This window comes from Oryx dammah, unplaced genomic scaffold (genome assembly GCF_014754425.2).
Source record: "Oryx dammah isolate SB20612 unplaced genomic scaffold, SCBI_Odam_1.1 HiC_scaffold_3, whole genome shotgun sequence".
NCBI lineage: Eukaryota > Metazoa > Chordata > Mammalia > Artiodactyla > Bovidae > Oryx > Oryx dammah.
Window position 1 is genome coordinate 704,197 of NW_024070187.1, and position 5,665 is coordinate 709,861.

The 5,665-nt window shown below is 35.6% G+C and overlaps 1 non-coding gene across 1 annotated transcript; it reads left to right on the top strand.

Moving 5' to 3' along the window:
• Positions 1 to 5,145: 5,145 nt before the first annotated feature.
• On the top strand, positions 5,146 to 5,218 carry TRNAW-CCA. Its single transcript has one exon. It is a non-coding gene; the product is annotated as a tRNA-Trp (tRNA).
• Positions 5,219 to 5,665: the final 447 nt, after the last annotated feature.

Below are 5,665 nucleotides of genomic sequence, written 5' to 3' on the forward strand. Positions count from 1 at the left end.
GGCATAAACTTGGATTACCATGATATTGAACACCAAAATCAGATTGATTATATTCTTTGCAGCCAAAGATGGAGAACCTCTATACAGTTAGTAAAAACAAGACTGGGAGCTGACTGTGGCTCAGATCCTGAACTCTTTATTGTCAAATTCAGACTGAAATTGAAGACACTGGGGAAAACCACTAGACCATTCAGGTATGACCTAAATCGAATCCCTTAAGACTACACAGTGGAAGTGAGAAATAGATTTAAAGGACTAGATCTGATAGACAGAGTGCCTGATAAACTATGGACAGAAGTTTGTGACATTGTAGAGGAGACAGGAATCAACACCATCCCCAAGAAAAAGAAATGCAGAAAAGCAAAATGGCTGTCTGAGGAGGCATCACAAATAGCTGTGAAAAAGACAGGAAGTGAAAAGCAAAGGAGAAAAGGAAAGATATACCCATTTGAGTGCAGAATTCCAAAGAATAGCAAGGAGAGACAAGAAAGTCTTCCTCGTGATCAATGCAAAGAAACAAAGGACAACAATAGAATGGGAAAAAAAAAAAAAAAAAAAGGAGATCTTTTCAAGAAAAGATCTCTTCAAGAGATTTCTTCAAGAAAATTAGATATACCAAGGGAACATTTCATGCAAAGATGGGCAATAAAGGACAGAAATGGTGTGGACCTAACAGAAAAAAAAGATATTAAGAAGCGTTGGCAAGAATACACAGAAGAACTGTACAAAAAAGATCTTCATGACCAGGATAATCACGATGGTGTGGTCACTCACCTAAAGGCAAACATCCTTGAATGTGAAGTCAAGTGGGCCTTAGGAAGCATCACTATGAACAAAGCTAGTGGAGGTGATGGAAATCCAGTTGAGCTATTTCAAATCCTGAAAGATGATGCTGTGAAAGTGCTGCACTCAGTATGCCAGCAAATTTGGAAAACTCAGCAGTGGCCACAGGACTGGAAAACGCAGTTTTCATTCCAATCCCAAATAAAAGCAATGTCAAAGAATGCTCACAGTGTGGTACCATTGCACTCATCTCGCCTGCTAGTAAAGTAATGCTCAAAATTCTCTAAGCTGGGCTTCAGTCATACGTGAACCGTGAACTTCCAATGTTTAAGCTGGTTTTAGAAAAGTCAGAAGAACCAGAGGTCAAATTGCCAACATCCACTGGATCATCAGAAAAGCAAGAGAGTTCCAGAAAAAAAAAAAAAAATCTATTTCTGCTTTATTGACTATGCCACAGCCTTTAGCTGTGTGGATCACAATAAACTGTGGAAAATTCTGAAAGAGATGGGAATACCAGACCACCTGACCTGCCTCTTAAGAAACCTGTATGCAGGTGAGGATGCAACAGTTAGAACTGGACATGGAACAACAGACAGGTTCCAAAAAGGAAAAAACAGTATATCAAGGCTGTATATTGTCACCCTGCTTATTTAACTTATATGCAGAGTACATCATGAAACACTGGGCTGGAGGAAGCACAAGCTGGAATCAAGACTGCTGGGAGAAATATCAATAACCTCAGATATGCAGATGACACCAACCTTATGGCAGAAAGTGAAGAAGAACTGAAGGGACTCTTGATGAAAGTGAAAGAGGAGAGTGAAAAAGTTGGCTTAAAACTTAACTTTCAGGAAACTAAGATCATGGCATCTGGTCCCATCACTTAATGGCAAATAGATGGGGAAACAGTGCAAACAATGATGGGCTTTATATTTTTGGACTAAAAAATCACTACAGATGGTGACTGCAGCCATGAAATAAAAAGATGCTCTCTCCTTGGAAGAAAAGTTATGACCAACGTAGACAGCATAATAAAAAGCAGAGACATTACTTTGCCAATAAAGGTCCATTTCATCAAAGCTATGGTTTTTTCCAGTAGTCATGTATGTGTGTTAGAGTTGAACTATAAAAAAAGATGAACACTGAAGAATTGATGATTTTGAACTGTGGTGTGGAGAAGTTTCTTAAGAGTCCCTTGGACTGCAAGGAGATCCAATCAGTCCATCCTAAAGGAGATCAGTCCTGGATGTTCATTGGAAGGACTGATGATGAAGCTGAAACTCCAATACTTTGGCCACCTGATGTAAAGAACTGAGTCATCTGAAAAGATCCTGGTGCTGGGAAAGATTGAAGGCAGGAGGAGAAGGGGATGACAAAGGATGAGATGGCTGGATGGTATCATCAACTCAATGGACATGAGTTTGAGTAAACTCCAGGAGCTGGTGATGGAGAGAGAGGGTGGTGTGCTGCAATTCATGGGGCTGCAAAACATTGGACATGACTGAACAACTGAACTTAACTGATGGTATTAGGAAGTATTCTAATTTCATTCTTTTCGCATAGCTGTTCAATTTTCCTAGCACCTCTTAATGAAGAGGCTATCTTTGCCCCATTGTATATTCTTGCCCCCTTTGTCAAAAGTAAGGTATCCATAGGTTCATGGGTTTATCACTGGGCTCTCTATCTTGTTCCATTCATCTATATTTCTGTTTTTGTATCAGTACCATACTGTCTTGATAACTGTAGCTTTGTAGTATAGTCTGAGACAAGAAGGTCGATATCTTCAGCTCTGTTCTTCTTTCTCAAGAATGTCTTCGCTATTTGGGGTCTTTGTGTTTCCATGTTAATTTTTTTGTTCTAGTTCTGTGAAAAATGCCACTGGTAATTTGATAGGGATTGCCTTAAGCCCATAGATTGTGTTTGGTAGTATAGTCATTTTCACAATATTAATTATTCCAACCCAGGAACACAGAATATCTCACCTTCTGTTTATATTCTTTGATTTCTTTTATGAATGTCATAATTTTCTGTGTACAGTTCTTTTGTCTCCTTAAGTTGGTTTATATCTAAATATTTAATTATTTTTATCATAATGGTGAAAGGAATTGATTCTTAAATTTCTCTTTCTGATTTTTCATTGTTAGTATATAGGAAAGAAAGTGATTTCTGTGTATTGATTTTGTATCTTGCAACTTTGATAAATTCACTGATTAGCTCTAGTAATTATCTGATATTATATTTAGGGTTTTCTATGTACAGTATCATGTCATCTGCAAACAGTGAGAGTTTTACTTTTCAAATCTGGACTCATTTTATTTATTTATTTTTTCTGATTGCCTTTGCTAGGACTTCTAAAACCATGCTTGCTTTGGGTTTGCTGTGGATTTATTATATATGGACTTTATTATATTGAAGTAGGTTCCTTCTATGACCATTTTTTGAAAAGTTTTTAATCATAAATTGAGGCTAGATTACTGAAATAATCTCTAGAAACATATTTAGAATGACTTGTCAATAATTTGATTAAACACTTGCAATAATACAGTATATCTTCCTAAGTAATATAGGATCATAGAGTTGTTTCTTTTTTTTTTTTTAATAATCAAATCTCGTTGGTTTCTCTGTAATAATTTCAAAGGAAATCAAATGATGTTTGTCAAAAGAGTCAATCTGGAGGTTGAGAAGAACCAATGGAAAGGCCTTAGGCCAAGGGAAGGAAAAACATCCATAATTTTAGCCAACTGACTTTTAACTTTTTTTTTGTCCTTTTTACTAACCTGAAGATTGAGGGTAATGGGCACAATGGAAATGTTTCATAATTGGCCAAATTTTACAAATTTCCTTAACAATTTGTCTAGAAAAATGGGTTCTTCTCTCACTATGTCCCTCTCAGAGGGCATTTCCCAAATGGGAATCACTGTCTCTAAAAGCAGCTTCTTTACTTATTGTGCCATATCTCTTCTGCATGGTTAAAGATTTGAGTGCAATGCAGTTAAGAAAGTTGGATATTTGTGCAACATAAAATATTTTAATATTGTCACTAGAATTATAACTGATAACATTATTTCAAAACATGTCAGATTTCAGGGACTCCATATAAAATTTAAAATAATTGTATTAATGATTTTGTCTATTTATTACAACCTAAGGTTTACTTTCAATCACTTGACAATGTTTTTGAATTAATAATACCAAATAGCTTAACATTCATCTCTGAGATTTCTCAGAGATGTTACCTTGAAACATCTATCCCAGAGTCAGCTGGAGGCTAAAAATCTTAACTAGATTTAATTATTTGGGAAGTTTGTTAGAAATATCAAAAATATTTTAAAACACAGGATCATAGTTCACTGAAACAATACCTATTCATTTAATGAAGGTCAAAAAGAAAATAAATATAAATCATTTAAGGTATCAGAATGTCACACAATCTGTTATCAAAAGCAACACTTATAACAGACAGAAATAAAATTTCCAGGCTTGTATTAGCCTAGTTAATTTATAATCTAAATTTAATTAATCTTGACTATGCATAAAACCTTTTCCTCAGGGTGTTACCAAGTTCAAGCTTGCTCTGCTCACTTCATGACAGTCTAATGAATCTGAGAGATGCAGTGTTGAGGAAGGAAAACAATTTTGTTCAGAAAGCAGCTGATGAAAAAGATGGCAGGCTAGCAACTCAAAATAACCTTCTCATTGGGGTTAGGATGTCAAGTTCTTTTATAGACCTGAGATGGGGGTGACATGATGAATCAAGGTACAAAGGCCACTAATCTTGCAAACATCTTCTAGAATGCAAGCCTCAGGCAGGGGGATGTGTTAATTTCTCCCTTCCTGCCATCCACTGGTGGACAGGGTTCTGAATAAAGGCAGTTGAGTTTAACAATCAAGAAGAGGGCAAGGATTCTCTGAGGCTATTCTGTATGATCATACTATTCTGTATGATTATAATAACCAAAGCTACAAAAAGCAAGCCAAATAAATAATTCCATCATGGGGTCAGAATGTGCTTCCTCCCTGCAATACGGCTCCTTTTCATAATCTCTCATCACCTTTTGTATCCAGCTTGTCTTTTATTTTTCATCTAAATAAAACTAACCAGCTCATTTTTTTTTTTTTACTAAAATGCAATTTCATTTCTCCTATCTTCCTTACTGAAAATATACATTTTATTTTCTACTGTATCTTGGAAAATTACTGTGCTATTTCTAATAGCTTTAATTATATGTTTAAATTAGAATCCTCAGCTCTTAAAACCTTCATTTTAGTAAAACTAAGAAGTAAGCAATTATGCACTGTCTTTACATTGGCATTTTATAAATTGATGAGCTTAAACATCAGTTTAAGCTTAAACATCAGGCTTCCCTGGTAGCTCAGAGGTTAAAGCGTCTGCCTCCAATGCAGGAGACCCAGGTTCAATCCCTGGGTCAGGAAGATCCCCTGGAGAAGGAAATGGTAAACCACTCCAGTATTCTTGCCTGGAGAATCCCATGGATGGCGAAGCCTGGTAGGGTACAGTCCACGGAGTTGCAGAGTCGGACATGACTGAGCGACTTCACCTTCACCTTTGAACTTCAGTGATTTTTTAAAAAAATTTTGTTTTCTTATAGAGAGCATCTTAGATACAAAACATTTTCATTAATGTTTTCAAATGCTTTTATTTTATTTAGTAATTGAGGTCTCAGTATCTTTTAAATAAATAAACTTCCATCACTTAGCTTAAATTGCCACATATTTAGAATTGTAAGTCATCAAACATCTGGAAAGATCATATTAATTAAACATTTCTAAAATATGCTTACTTTAAAGTTTTTATCTCATTTACAATTATCTTGAAGTTTCCTCATGTCCAGTTATTTTCTTGCAAGAGATTACTAAGGTC